Genomic DNA, 17,138 nt, shown 5'->3' on the forward strand with positions numbered 1-17,138 from the left:
TAACTGTAGAGATGCTCATCGCGAAAATTGTTTCAAAGAAGTGAAACACTCAATATGATTCCAACAGGAATTTAACCCAAAGAAGTAATACCATGCAACCACAATCTTTGAAATTAGGAGAAGGACATAAAATTGAACTGAAATTTGGTAAAGTATTATTTACCCTGTAGCTTTATTATAAAGATGTTTGAAGGACTTTGTAATCTTTTAATCAGACTCTAACATTTAAAAAAAAGTTATCCAATGAAAACATAGTTTAGGAAGAATTTTTAGTGTTAAGCTCTATTCCAAAATACTTTAAATATATACATTATCTGTTTAGAGGTAAGGATGAGGCATTTAAACTCTTAATTCTAATGGTCTAATGCATTTACATTAGAGGAAGCAGAGGTGGAAACTCACGCAATGCGTATTCTTTAGTTTTAGAGTAATAAGGCATCAAGGAACTGGGAGAAGGACAGTAGGGATAAAAGAACTCCTTTGACCTGTCCCTAGGGAGTCTCTTAATTAGGTTTTCATTTCCAAAGACGTAGTGGGATCAGGAGGCTTGACAGGATCTTGAGAAATCTTACCTGTTCCCTTGTTAGCAGCAGGACATATAACTGATAGTCCAGCCTATGTCTAGAGACAGAAAAAGACTTCCCAACATCCAATCCCATTCAAGCCACTCATCCCCCTATCTAACCTAAATTCATGATTCTTTGCAATGTTAGCATATTTTCTTTGCCCCTTGTTCTCTTGTTATTGGGGAATCATTGTAATGGGGTAACTAGAAGTTTTTGTTCTGTGCCAAATTAGCAATCAATTTCAGATCATTTGTTTTCATCGGGCATATGAAGTATTTTTTTCAAATATCCAGGATACTGGTATGCAACACATTTGGGAATATGCTTTGTACATTAAAAGAATACTGTCTTTAGAAAGGTACTGCTCATTCTTTTCTTTGCCATCACTGATTTTGAAATTTCAAGTTTTACTTGTTCCCTTGAACCCCTAATATAGAATTAACTGATGGCCATTTGATTTGTATATCAGTTCTCTATGTAATTCTGTGATTCAATATCCAGACTTTCAATCTTAGTGTTCCTTACTTAGGTATAGGTTGAATATCCCTACTCTGAAAATGTGAAATCTAAAATGCTCCAAATTCCAAAGCATTTTGAGCACCAACACCACTAGGGGAAAATTACACACCTGACCTCACATGATGTGTGACAGTCAAAGACAGCCAAAACTTTGTTCCATGTACAAATTATTGAAAATATTATATAAAATTATCTTTAATCTGTTTGTATAAGATTTATATGAAACATAAGTAAATTTCTTGTTTAGCATTGGGTACCATCCCCAAGATATTGAGTATAAGCAAATATTCCAAAACCAAAAAAAAAAAAAAAAAAAAAAAAATGTGAAACACTTCTGCTCCTAAGCATTTTGGATAAGGGATACTAAATTTGTAATACTTAGAATTTGTTAACTCTTTTGTGCATTATTTCTTCTAAGAACCATTCTTATTCCTTCCTGATGCCTATTACCTTCATTTTGGAAATTTTTCTCATTTTCTTCTTTTATAGTAGAAAATTCCATTCTAAATAGAAGAGTTTGTAGGCTGAAAAGATGTGGATTCCTTTGGGCTAACACCAAATAGAAATTTATAGATATTGTATGTACGTATGTATGTATAACAAAAATATAATAAAAGCTACGAAATTTAGAAAAAGAATAAAGAAAATAATTTGCCCTTTATAGAAAACTAATTACAGTTTATGAAGTGGGTTGCTGAAAAATCTGCTGCCTGGCAGAAATGATTCAAAGTGTTTGTGTTGGCATTAGCAACAGAGTTAGAAATACTGTCCTACAAGCTTATGCGAAGAATCAACTGGGAGGATAGAAGCTATAAATAAAATCTAGGCTATCTACCTTATTAACAAAAAATGTTTTTATGATGAACTTTAATGGCACAACTCTATTAAATAATACAGTGCTCAGCAGAATGCTTGAGGTATTATATGTGCTCAAATGATGTTTGTTGCATGTATGATAATACAGATTTTTCCTAATGGAGAAAAGGAAAAAATAATGGTATTTGTCATATCTGGCTTCCTATCACCTGTTGCATAAGTCTAAGTTCCTTGGAATGACATTTAAGGCTCTTCTCATGATCTGGCCTTTACCTAAATTTCCAGCCTTATTTTCTGGTGCTTAATGTCTGGTGCTTAATGCTTCTGAAACTGGTGCTTAATGCTTCTGAAACTGCTTTTATTTCTTCAAAACTTTACCATGTCTTGCCTCCATGCTTTTGTTTATGCCTTCTGCCTCTCGTCTGCTTGGGAAACTCCTTTTCCATCTTCAAACTCCCGTTAGAAAATCTTTTCTGGGAAGTCTTTCCTCATATCTTTCCTCATAAAAAAAATTTTTTTTAAAGAGCTTATTTTCTCCTTTGCTAAACTACTCCAACAACTTGTATATACTTTTCTTGCAATGGATCACAACATTCTACTTCCTGTTAGCAAGGAGCTTAGCAGTGTGGTCAAGCCCAAGGACATGACTAAACCAATTTCAAACTCCCATTCTTTGAGGGTTTACTTACTGATACTCCTTGTACCAATTTCTGTATCATTCAAGGTTTAGTCAGGAAACAGAAACCTTACCTGTTATTTGAATAGAGAAAAGTTAATATAAATATGGTTAATTAGGATAAGATATTAATTAATTGAAAAGGCAATAAGAAAACAATAAAATATGGAAGAGGGTAACAGGAAACAATAACATATCAGGAAGAAGCTAACCCCTCTAGGGCTGGGGGAACAAAAGGAAGAGTTTAGAATTAAAATTTAGGCAATTAGAGGAATCAGCCCTATGGATTCCCTCAGAGAAGGGAGTGCTATTGTGATGGGATTGGTGTCTTAAGGTGAGCATGAGGCTGATTTGGCAAGTATTAAAAACTGCAGATAGAGCATCTAAGCATTATAGGACAAGGTTATACAGTCTGAGATACATATAATTGGCATTCTAAAAGGAGAATTGAGAGAGAATGGGGCAAAGAGATATTTCAAGAGATATGACAGGAATTTCAAAAAATAATTCAGGACATAAAACTACAGTCCAAGAAGCTTGGAGAACCTCAATAGTTACATATTGCTGTGTAACAACTTACCTCAGTAGCTTAAAACAATGAACATTTGTTATCGCATAGTTTCTGTGGGTCAGAAATTCAGGAATGGCTTTGCTTGGTGTTCTGTCACCCACTCTGGAGAAAGCCAAAAAGATATAAGGCACAATACCTTTTAGGACCTAGTCCTCTCAAGATACACATTGTAACTTTCACGTGATTTTATTTGTTAGAACCAAGTAATTATGTCTTGCCAACACTCAAGGGATGAGAAATTATACTCCACATCTCCATTTCAAAAGTGAAGGAGAAATAAAGATTTTTAAAAGAGAACAAAACTAATGTAATTCATTACCAGCAGAACTGCACTGTAAGAAATGTTAAAGGAAGTTCTTCAGGCAAAAGGACTATGATACCAGAAAGAAACTTTTATCTACAAAATGAAATGAAAATCTTAAGAAATGGTTGAAGTGACATATGAAAGATATTTTTTCTTATTTTTATTTGCCCTAGAGGTAATTGACTGTCTAAAGCAAATATAGTGACAAATTATTGTGGTTTTTATAGCATATGTAAAAGGAATGTGTGATAACATAGCACAAAAATTGGAAGATAGGAATTGTAAGTACATAGTTGTAAGGTCTCTACACATGAAGCAATATAATATTTGAAGGTAGACTATGATAAATTAAAGATATATTATAAACTATAGGGTAAATAAAAAATTTTAAAGGAGGTATAAATTATAAGTTAATAATAGAGATAAGAAAAAATCATAAAAATACTTAGTTAATTCAAAGGAATCACAAAAAGAAGTAGAAACAAAAAAGAGATGGAGCAAATAGAAAAGGTAATATATTTTAATTCAACCATATCAACAAATGATCTAAACACAGAGATTGGCAAATTGCATTAAAATTAAGTTCTAATTACATGCTGACTAAAGAAAACCCACTTTAAATATAAAGATAAGTTAAAAGTAAAAAGATGGAAAAAAATATACTATGCAGGAACCAGACAAGGTTGCCCACTATCTCCACTCCTATTCAACATAGTGCTGGAAGTCCTTGCCAGAGCAGTCAGACAAGAGAAAGGAATTAAGAGTGTCTGAATGGGGGCAGAAGAGGTCAAAGTCTCATTCTTTGCCAATGATATGCTATTATATCTAGCAAATCCCAAGGATTCAACCAAGAGACTCCTGGCATTGATAAACGAATTCAGTAAAGTCTCAGAATACAAAATTAATGCACCCAAATCAGTGGCATTCATATACGCCAATAACCGTCAAGCTGAAAATCAAATCAAGGACACAACATCTTTCACAATAGCATCAAAGAAAATTAAATATTTAGGAATATATTTAATGAAGGAGGTGAGAGATATTTGTAGGGAGAACTACAAAACACTGAGAAAAGAAATTGTAGAAGATGTACACAGATGGAAATCCCTACCATTCTCATGGATTGGTAGATTCAATATTGTTAAAATGTACATTTTACCTAAAGTGATCTACAGAATTAATGCAATCCCTATCAAAATTCCACCATCATTCTTTACAGATTTAGAAAAAATAATTCTATGCTTCATCTGGAACCAGAGAAGACCTCATATAGCAAAAGCAATCTTAAGCAAAAAGAACAAATTGGGAGACATTAGTCTACCATACTTCAAACTTTACTACAAGTCTATAGTAACTAAAACAACATGGTACTGGCACAAGAACAGAGATATGGAGCTTTGGAATAGGATGGAGATCCCAGATAAAAACCATCCTCATATTGTCATCTATTCTTCAACAAAGCAGACAAAAGTATACATTGGGGTAAAGAAATCTATTCAATAAGTGGTGCTGGGAAAACTGGATATCCACATGCAGAAGATTGAAACTGGATCCCCACCTCTCACCTCTCACAAAAACCAACTCACGATGGATAACAGACTTAAACCTAGGGCACAAAACCTTAAGAATTCTGGAGGAAAATGTGGGTGAGACTCTTTTAGACATCAGCCTATGTAAAGAATTTATGAGGAAGACCCCCAAAGCAATCACAGCAGCAACAAAAATAAACAAATGGAACCTGATCAAATTAAAAAGCTTCTGCACAGCCAAGGAAACTATCATTAGAGTGAATAGACAACCTACAGAATGGGAGAAAATACTTCCTTTCTATACATCCAATAAAGGGCTGATAACAAGAATCTACATAGAACTTAAGAAAATCAACAAGAAAAAAAATCAAACAACCTCATCAATAAATGTGCAAAGGACACGAACAGAAACTTTTCAAAAGAAGACAGATTAATGGCCAGCAAACAAACAAACAAACAAAAAAAGTGCTCAACATCTCTAATCATTAGGGAAATGCAAATCAAAACTACAATGAAATATCACCTAACTCCAGTGAGAATGGCCTCTATCAAAAAGTCCCAAAATAACAAATGCTGGCATGGATGTGGAGAGATTGGAACACTCTTAAATTGCTGGTGGGACTGCAAATTAGTACAACCCCTGTGGAAAGTAATTTGGAGATACCTCATAGAGCTAAAAATAGAAATACCATTTGATCCAGCAATCCCACTACTAGGCATCTATCCAAAGGAAAAAAGACATTCTGTAATAAAGAAATCTCTACTCGAATGTTTATAGCAGCACAATTCACAATTGTAAAGATGTGGAAACAACCCAAATTCCCATGAATACATGAGTTGATTAAGAAAATGTGGTGTATGTATACCATGTTGTACTACTGGCCATAAAAAAAATGATGAACTACCTCTTATATTATCTTAGATGGAGCTGGAGCCCATTCTTCTAAGTGAAGTATCACAAGAATGTAAAAACAAACACCGCATGTACTCACCACCAAATTGATACTAATTGAGCAATACTAATGTGCACATATGGGAAGTAACGTTCATAGGGTGTCAGGCAGGTGGGAAGGGAAAGGAAGAGATGGGTAAATCCACACCTAACGGATGAAGTGTGTACTGTCTGGGGGATGGGCACACTTGTTGGGTGGTGCAAAGCCAATTTATGTAACCAAAGTGTTTATACCCCTGTAATACCCTGAAATGATAATAAAAAACAGAGTGATCCTGAAACAAAATTTGCTTTGAGAACTGCAATCACAAAAATCTACCCCAAACATCTTAAAGCAAAGATCTATGGGTGTCAAACTTTTTGTATTCTTATGTGTCTGAAAATTTATTCCTTTTTTTTAATTGAGACAGGGTCTTGCTCTATTACCTGGGCTAGAGTGCCATGGCATCACCCTAGCTCACAGCAATTTCAAACTCCAGGGCTCAGACGATCCTCTTGCCTCAGCCTCCTGAGTAGCTGGGACTACAGGTGCACACTACCACACTTGGCTAATTTTTTCTATTTTTAGTTGCCAACCTAATTTTTTTTCTACTTTTAGTAGAGACGGGGTCTCACTTTTGCTAAGGCTGGTCTCCAGCTCCTGAGCTCAAGTGATCCTCCTGCCTGGGCCTCCCAGAGTACTAGGAGGTGTGAGCAAATGTGCCCAGCTTGAAGATTTACTCTGTCATCACTCTTGAGTGATAGTTTGACTTAGCAAAGATGTCTATGTTCAAAGAGTTTTGTTGTTGTTGTTGTTGTTATTCTTTGTTAGTACTTTAAAGATATTTTTCTATTGTTTTCTAGAACTCAGTGTTACTGATGAGAAATCTGATGACAATATTTTCTCATTCCTTATGGTAGTCTGTGTTTTCCCTATGGACATTTGATAATTTATTTTTCACAAGTTTCATCATGGGTTTAGATACGGAGTTTGGGTGTTTTTAAAAGATAATAACAGCTTCATAAATCCAGTTGCCTATTGCTGGAAAGCAATGAATATATTTCATCTCCTCCAAAAGACTTTGGAGTTAAGTGTGGTTTTTATTTTTTCTTAAAAATTTTATTTTGTTAGAGCAGTTTTAGGTTCATAGTAAAATTGAGAGAAAGGGACAGAGATTTTTTCATATACCTCCTGCCTCTACACATGCATAGCCTTCCCATTATCAACAACCGCCACCAAAAAGTGGTACATTTGTTGTAATTGGCCATTCTATATTGACACAGCATAGTCACCCAAAGTCCATAGTTTATATTAGGCTTCATTCTTGGCATTGTACATCCTATGGGTTTGGACAAATGTGTAGCGATATGTATCCACCATTATAGTGTCATACAGAGTATTGTCACTGCCCTAAAACTCCCCTATGCTCTGCCCATTTATTCCTCTTTCCTTCCTATGTGGAATTTTTAAAAGTTAATTTTGTTCAGCATTTGATAAACTTTTAAAATATGAAGGCATGGGTCTTTTTTTTTTTTTTAATTCTGGGAAATTGTTAGTCCTTCTCTCTTAAGATAAGCCCATTCACCATTCCCTCTATTCTTTCCCCCTGAAAAGATGTATCCTAAATATCTTGTAACATTTCTTTTATATTTTATATCTTGGTGCTGGGAGCTTTCCTCAGTTCCATCTTCCAGCTCACTAATTTGCTTATCATCTGTACTTAGTTTTCTATTTAGCCCATCTTCTGAGTTTTTAAAGTTTCAAATATAGTTTTTATTTCTCAGATGTTTAATTGATTATTTTCCTTAACTACCTTTCCTATTTCTTTACCTTCTATTTTTGCTTGCTTGTTGATTTTCTCCTTTATCTCTTTTTCAAGATATTAAAAGTATTCATTTAAAAGTCCTTTTCACCCTCTTACCTTTATTTAGCCTGCAGTAAATTCTATTTATTGAATGTATTTGTCTTTTATATTATTGGTCTTCTTCTATTTTTGAGTGTGAAATCATCTGATTTTGAAGACATCTTGTTTAAGAGCTTTTTTCCCAAAAGCATTGTGAGAACTCATAGTTGTCGCTCAGTGACTTTAGCCCCATCTTTCATGGGGAATAGTGGGGGCATATTATCAGACCTTAGACATGTGGGCTTCTGTTAGTATTGGTGATTTAGTTTCAGCTTCTGTGACAGTTAGTTGGGGGCATATGACTGAATTTTGACCGATGAAATGTGGGCAGAAGTGATGTGCACCATTTCCAGGCTTAGCCCCTAAAGGCCCCAGCTTGGTTCTTTGTTCTCTCTCCCCTGTCTACTGATAAGATGCAGAGAATACAGGACAGGATTTTGAGACATAAGGAATGCCAGAGCCACTAGATTAGGTGTTCCTATTCTGGGATCCACAGAGCCCCTAAAGAATTTATGGATGGAAATCAGGGAGTCCATAAATAAATGAACATGGAACAAAAATCACATATTTATTTCCCATTTTATCCAAAAGTTAGCATTATCTTCAGTTATGATTGAAGGCAAAATTCCAGCAAATGACTTTGATATTAACAGATATGACTTTGATATCAACAGAATTCACAGATATTTTCTTATTATGAGTAATTGTTATAGATAGTTTGCCTTAAGTTGTTATAGATAGTTTATCTTTTGCCTTAAAGGCAAACTGTCTTAACAACTGTAGGTAGTTGAAATTATCATAATTGCCTGATAACATTTCTAGATTTTGTTTCAATGCCTTAATTAAAGAAGCATGTATTGCTATTTTATTTTTTAATATTTTGGCAACTAAATTTCATAATTGTTTTCATTTGTAATCTTGTGTATTTTATTTATTGTAATCTTTTGTATCATATTTGTAATCTTATGTATTGTCTGTATTTTATTTATGCCTTTAAAAAATTATTCAGAGAACAGGTCCAAAGGATTCACCAGACTGCCAAAGGGCCCATTGCACCCATATTGACCTATGATGTGAACAAAAGATAAATCTTTGTCAGTTAAGCATCTAAGATATTAGTGTTGTTTATTACAGTGGTTAAACAATGGTGAATTACAGTCTAACTGTAATGTATTGAATTACAGCCCCCAAAAGATAAGTTTACTCAGAACCTTAGAATGTGACCTTATTTGGAATAAGGGTCTCTGTAGATGTAATTGAGGTAAAGGTCTTGAGATCATCTTGGATTAGGGTGGGCTTTAAGTTCAATAACAAATATCTTTATAAGAAAGAGAAGAAGGTTGTGGGAAAATGAAGGCAGAGATTGGAATTATGCAGCTACAAACCAAAGAATGCCAAGGATTGATGACAGCTAGGAGTAACGCAGGAATGGTTTCTCTCTCATAGCCTCCAGAAGGAACCAGCCTTGCTGACACCTTGACTTTGCACTTTTGGCCTGCATAACTATCAAAGAGTAAATTTGTGTTGTTTTAAGCCACCAGTTTGTGATAATTTGTTACAGCAGACCTCGGAAACCAATACACTAACCATATTTTTAAACCCATTGTCTCAGCATCATTGTATTAATATACATAAGTATTTAATTTGGTCTATTCTTTCTATTGATTTTTCCTATCTCTTCTTTTGCTAGTTCTAACACTTGATAGCTGTGTGATTTTGTGTAAACTAGTTAACCTCTTTGTGCCTATTTTCATATCTATATAGTGGGAATAATAATCTTATTTTATATGGTTGCTATAAGGAATAGATGTTTTAATACATGTAAAATGCTTAGAGAAGATCATGGCACCATAGTAAGCACTCCATAAAGTTGATTATTATTACTTTTTAATTATTGTGTCTTTCAGCATATAGTATTTAAACTAGTTGCATAAAAATCACCAGTAAAAGCTATGACTTTTCCTTCTTGGAGAGCTTAAGATATGTGTGATTAATCATAATTAAGGTTGGGAAAAGAATTTTCCATTAAAAGAGTAAAACACATTGGTAATTAGACTAGGAATGACAAGTCCATGTGGCAGGGAGTATCAATTGAAGTTATGTCTGATGAAGGTTGTCTTATGGGATTTTTAATCTTTCTAAATCAGATAAAGAAAAGAGTTGTACAGGTTAAGCATGGATATGTATTTCCAGAACAAAAGGTATTTAGAACTGAGCAAAATAGCAGCAAAAATTGTTAGACCATGAATTAATCACAGGGTTCATTGGGCAGAATGATGTTCAGCCTTCAAGGCAGTGCCTATCTTGGGAAAATCTTGCAAAGGATATTAAGGATTATTGAACATATGTAAAGGGAGTGTGCTCATTAAGGGATGTGGTTAGTGTAACAGTTATAAGGCTGGGGCTAGGGCAGGCTTGCTATGTCAGCAAAAGAACACAGGGCAAAAGCACCCTCCTAAATCTTGGAGTCTCAACATCTTTCTGTAGGCATGCTAGTCCTAGTAGTGAACAAAAGCCGCATGATATGTCCTTCAAATGTCTTGTTCCAAATCACTGTGATAATCTTGGGAAATAGTTGCACTAAAGTAACATTTGTTAAGCACTAACTATATGTTTAGTCTATTCAGCCCTAACCCACTCTCTGCATTTTCTCTTTTAATACATGTAAATGACCATGTGGAGGAGAGGTCCTATCAGGTAGTAAAAGTGATATTTTTTCTGTCTTGCTAGCCCCATTTCTGAAGTCATTGGTTGAACTTTAGATCTCACAGAGAATATACAGAAGACATGAGTGGCATGAACAGTTTATATGGAGAACCTGCATTGCCAACGTGGTACTTTACTCTTGTCCAGATGTGACCATAGGAGTTACTCACTGTACCTACATTCAGGAGACAGGCTCAGTTTCAGATCTGGTGCTTCTCTTCCTGTTGATTTTTCCTCAGTTCCCTAGCCAGCTCCTTTCTGGTACAGGCAAATGTTATCTTAAGATAGTGCCCATTTGCCACATATCTTACTATAACACAACATAGTACATAGTGGGTATCTTTACTCCTACTGGGTACATTTTCTTATCCTTCTTTTCTTAAATATAACATAGAAATTTAGCATACTTTATCTTTCTCCCACTAGATCCCTGATTGGCTCCCTCATTCCTGCAACTCCTAATGGTGCACATCAGAGAGGGCAGAGAACTGTTGATGAGGAATTGACCAGCAATTCAATTAAGAGAGCGTAGGTTGATTTTTCTCTAAATGTATAGGTTATCTTTGATTTACCTTTGCATATTTGAATCTGCAGATTATTTAAATGTATACATTTTATCTTCACATTTCTATGCACATCCTTTTTGTAGCATGAAAATAAATCTATGTTTTAAAAGAGGAATTTGAGAAAATCTAATGTTGACACTCAGCTAAAAATACTTATTTTCAAGTTTACTGGCTTAACCTTTCTGATTTTTTTGGTCTCAGGCCATCTTTTATGAGTAAAATATGTTAGCCTCTATAGATTGGCAATGCTATTAACAAACCATGGATGTCATACATTTAGTTTTCAGGTTAGTCCAGACAAGTGTAGCCTGTGGCATTTTTGACATCCTACTATTGTCATTCCAACATGATCTTCAAGCACCCTCCTATACATACATTATCTGAAAACACATTTGCAAGTCCAGCTTGAGTGGTCCCTTCATTTTATACTGCCTTTGGGGCTTTCTTTTTGCTGTGCCCAAAAGTCTCAAATGTTCTCCAACCACCCAAGACTAGCAGTCCTTTTAAAAGTTATCTCAAGGTCTATATATGACAAGAAACTTATTCTTAGCCCTTTCCAATGTACCAAATGCCTTGTTATTTGTATTACTTTGTCATGCCATATTGTGTAAGGAATGAGACAGACTATAAATAAATATAAAGCATTTCGTGTCCCACTTTTGTTTGATCTGTTTCATGTCTAAATGTTTCATGATTGAAAGTTTTTAAAAAGCAGTTAGTAGTGTTTAAGGACTTTAGAATTAAAATCCTGCTCTTGCACTAACTTCCCATATGACCTTGGGAAGTTTACCTAGCTTCTTTAAATGATGGTGTCCCCATTAGTTGGGTTGGAGCAAGGAGATCTGCCTCACAGTGATGTTTTAAAGATTCAATGAGATGTGTGTGTAGCACTCAGCACAATGGTAGGCAAATACATCCATACATACATATATACATACTATTATTATTTCTCTAAAAGATTGTAGGCTTATGAGATCAAGGATTATGTCTTTTTTTTTTTTTGGTTAGTATTTTCTCATGTGACTAGCTCAATGTTAGATAAAAAATACTTGTACAATAAATAGGTATAAATAGGTATTGAGTAAGTCTAGCAATTTTATGACTTTATATCTTTTATTTAGTTTTGAAAGAGAGGTTTATTTCTGATTGCTTAATTTATCTTGTTAGTGCTCCCCTTGTCTTCCCAATTGTTTATTTTTAATCTAAATATTATATATCTTTTGATCTCACTTTTTCCCAGCAATCTTTTCCCCTTCCCAACCCAGATTTCTATATCTTGTGATGCATTTGCTGGTCAACTTCCCTGGATTGTACGGGGATAATTCTACTTACTTCATAGAGTTTTGTAAATATGAGATTAGATAATGTAAAAAATTTCTCATCACAGTGATTACCATATATAGTAAGCCTACCTTTTTATCATTTTTCTCAAGACATTTGACTATTTTCCTTTCTTGGATCCTGATTCATATTCCCATCCTTATCACTTCTATTTTCAGCCATCTATTACTTTAAGAAGAAAGAAAGAACAAGTACACTTGATACTTTTGTTCCTTCTCCCAATTGTTTTCTTCTCCCATTTTCAATGGTCTCTAAGTATGGATTCTACACTACACTCAAAATCAGAAAGTGTCTCTTTGTATATCTTTTGGTTGACCAGCAGAAGTTTTTCATAATATTCTACATTTATTTAAGGGAAGGCTAAATCTGTTTTCTGAGTTGATAAGTTGGCTCCCCACTTCTAGTTGTTGTGGTGATTAGTCTCCATCTCTTTTCTCTACCTTGTTATTATCTTTATCGAGTTAGTACATATAAAATGCTGGCACCCTATTCCAGGCACATATGAGTTCTCAGCAAAGTTGGCTGCTATCATTATCTTTATCTGTAGTTCTAATGTTCAAATTTTATTGTTTTTAAATTTTTTCAGTGTTTAAATTTACTATTTGTAATTTTTATTTTAAATAATAAAATCATAGCATTTATCACAGCTTGAGTAGTATGTTTTATTATGTAATAAATGATGCAGAAGAATAAGTGTAAAGGTAAGCCTCAAAAACAGTGGGGGAAAAACATATGGAGAGATGGGGGTGCAGAGCAAGGTGGCCAAATGGAAACCTCCAGCAATCATCCCTCCCCGTGAACACCTAATTCAACAACTATCCATGCAAGCAAGCACCTTCAGGAGAAACAAAAATCAGGTGAGCGATCATACTACCTGGTTTTAACGTCAAGGAAAGAGGCACTGAAGAGGGCAGAAAAGACAATCTTGCATTGCCTACGCCACCCTTGCCCCATTCCCCACAGTGCCACACCAGCATACCGAGTGCAGAGAGAATCTGTGTACTTAGGGGAAGGAGAGTGAAGTGATTGTGCAACTTTAAATTTAAACTCAGGACTGTCCTGGCACAGGGAACACAGCACAGGGCAGAATGCCAGTGCCTATAGAGGGAGCATTTTGACCACCCTGGCCAGAGGAAAATCCTCCACCCTGAAGCCCAAGTTCCCCCTAGCCCCACCACTGGCAGACAAAGAGCAGCCTGAGGCCTGGACTAAATTTGTAAGGCAGTTGGGCCACAAGGGCTGAAGTTCTTGGGCAATTCCTGTGACTGTGCTGGCTCAGAGCCAGTGGATTTGGGGTGCATATGACCCAGTGAGACACCAGCCACAGTGGCCAATCCAGTGCCTGTGTCACCCCTCCCCCAATTACAAGCAGTGTAGCACAGGGAGAGTCTTCTTCCACTTGAGGAAAGGAAAAAGAATAGTTCAGAGGACTTTGTTTTGCAACTTGGTACCAGCTTAGCCACAAGAAAATAAAGTACTAAACAGACTCCTGAGATCCTTGAGTCCAGGCCTTAGATCCTGGATGGCATTTCTGGACCCACCCTGGGCCAGCAGGAAATATGCTTCCTTGAAGTAGAGGGACCCAGTCTTGGCAGAATTCACCATCTGCTGACTAAAGAATCCTTGGGCTTTGAATAAACATCAGAGGTAGCCAGGCAACAGTCACCACAGGTTTTGGGTGAGACTGGGCTGGCTTCAGGTGTGACCTGGTGCTGGTAGCCACAAGGGAGTGCCCACGTCACTCCTCCCCCACCTCCAGCAGCCTAGCACAGAGAGTGAGGGAAGAGAGTAAGAGACTTTGCAGACAATCTAGGGAATTCTCTTGTATCTTATCCAAGCTCAGTAAGACAGTACCACTAGGAGTCTGCAACAGACACAGCTTTACTGGGCTTGGAGCACCCTGAATGCTCGTATAGCTACAGTGAACAGAGACTTAGAGCACAACACTCAATTCCCATTGAATATCTGGAAAGTCTTTCCAAGAAGGATGAGTTCAAACAAGCCCAGACTGTGAATAATACCTAACTCTTCAATGTCTAGACATCAGCGAACATCCACAAGCATCAAGAAGATCCAAGAAGTCATGACCTTATCAAATAAACTAAATAAGGTACCAGTGACCACTCCTGTAGTGATGGAGAAAAGTGACCTTTCAGACAAAGAACTCAAAAAGCTTTCTTGAAGAAGCTCAAAGAACTTCAAGACAACACAGAAGGAATTCAGAAGTCTATCAGAAATTTAACAAAGAGACTGAAATAATAAAAAAATCCATCAGAAATTCTAGAGCCTAAGAATTCTATTAGCAAACTGAGAAATGCATCAGAGTCTCTGAACAGCAGAATTGACCAAGCAGAAGAAAGAATTAGTGAGCCTGAAGACAGGTGACTTGAAAATACAATCAGAAGAGAGAAAAGAAAAAAAAAGACTAATCTGCACAAGAATGAAGCACACCTACAAAATCTAGAAAAGAGCAAATCTAAGAGTTATTGGCCTTAAAGAGGAGGTAGAGAGATTGGGGTAGAAAGTTTATTCAAAGAAATAATAACAGAACTTTGCAAACCTAGAGAAAGATATCAATATTCAGGTACAACAAGGTCATAGAAATTGAAACAAAAAATCCACAAAAGATCAATTAAACAAAAAGTTTTTTTCTGAAAAGATAAACAAAATAGACACACTTTTAGCCAGACTAAGAAAAAAAAAAAAAGAGAGAGAGAGAGAGAAAAGACCCAAATAAATAAAATCAGAGATTAAAAAGGAGACATTACAATTGATCCTACAGAAATTCAAAGGATCATTAGAGACTACTATGAGCAGCTATATCCTAATAAATTGGGGAACCTAGAAGAAATGGATAAATTCCTAGACACATACAACCTACCAATATTGAACCAGAAAGAAACCCAAAACCTGAATAAGCCTATAACAAGTAACAAGATAGAAGTAGTAATAAGAAGCCTCCCATCAAAGAAAAGCCCAAGACCTAAATGCTTCTCTGCTGAATTCTACCAAGCATTTAAAGAATACCAAATTATTAACAAATTATTAAATTATTACAAAAAATCAAGGAGGGCGGGAGACTCCTAAACTCATTCTACAAGGCCTTTATCACCTTTATACCAAAACCAGGCAAAGAAACAACAAAAAAAGGAATCTAGGCCAATATCTCTGATGAGCATAAATTTAAAAATTCTCAACAAAATACTAGCAAACTGAATTCAACAACACATTAAAAACATTATTTGTCATGATCAAGTGGGATTCATCCCAGGGATGCAAGGATGGCTCAACATACACAAATCTATCAGTGTGATACAACATATCAATAGAATGAAGGACAAAAACCATATGACCATTTCAGTTGATGTTGAAAAAGCATTCAACAAAATGCAACATCCCTTCATGATGAAAACTCTCAAAAAACTGGGTATAAAAGGAACTTATCTCAACTTGATAAAAGCCATATATGAGAGACCCACAGCTAGTATCATACTGAATAGGGAAAAATTAAAAACCTTTCCTCTAATATCTGGAACAAGACAAGGAAGGCTACTTTTTACCACTGTTGTTCAACATAGTACTGAAAGTTCTAAGTAGCCCAATCAGAAAAGAGAAAAAAATAAATGCATCCAAATGGGAAAAGAAGAAGTCAAATTAGCCTTGTTTGCAGATGATCTTTAAGACTCCACAAAAAAAAAAAAAAAAACTATTAGAACTGATAAATTGAGTAAAGTTGTAGGATATAAAATGAACATACCAAAATCAGTAGCATTCCTATATGGCAACAGCAAATATCTGAAAAAGAAACCAAGAAATTAATACCATTTATAATAGCAACAAATAAATAAAATACCTAGGAATAAACTTAACCAAAGAAGTTAAAGATCTCTACAATTAAAACTACAAAACATTATGAAAGAAGTTGAAGAGGACACAAAACAATGGAAAGATATTCCATGCTAATTGATTGGAAGAATCAATATTGTTAAAATGTCCATACTACCCAGAACAATCTATAGATTCAATGCAATTGCCATCAAAATACCAATAACATTCTTCACTGGCATAGAAAAAATAATCCTAAAATTTATATGGAACTATAAAAGACCCAGCATAGCCAAAGCCATCCTAAGCAAAAAGAACAAAACTGGAGGAATCACATTACCTGACTTCAAATTATACTACAGAGCTGTAGTAACCAAAACAGCATGGTACTGTCATAAAACCAGACACATAGACCAATGGAACGGAATATAGAACCCAGAAATAAATCCACACATCTATAGCAAACTTATCTTTGACAAAGCTCCCAAGAACATACATTGGAGAAAGGACAGTCTCTTCAATAAATATGATGCTGGAAAACCTGGGTATTCACATGCAGAAGAATGAAACTAGACTCTTGTCTCTCGTCATATAGAAAACTCAATTAAAAATGGATTAAAGTCTTAAATCTAAGGCCTGAAACTATGAAACTACTAAAAGAAAATATGGGGAAATGCTTCAGGAGATTGGTCTGGGCAAAGGCTTCTTAAGTTATACCCCAAATCACAGGCAACCAAAGCAAAATTGGACAAATGGAATCATATCAAGCTAAAAAGCTTCTGCAAAACAAAGGAAACAATCAACAAAGTGAAGAGACAACCCACAGAAGGGGAGAAAATATTTGCAAACTACATGTCTGACAAAGGATTAATAAGTAGAATATA

Source organism: Eulemur rufifrons, chromosome 2, assembly GCF_041146395.1.
Source record: "Eulemur rufifrons isolate Redbay chromosome 2, OSU_ERuf_1, whole genome shotgun sequence".
Lineage (NCBI taxonomy): Eukaryota > Metazoa > Chordata > Mammalia > Primates > Lemuridae > Eulemur > Eulemur rufifrons.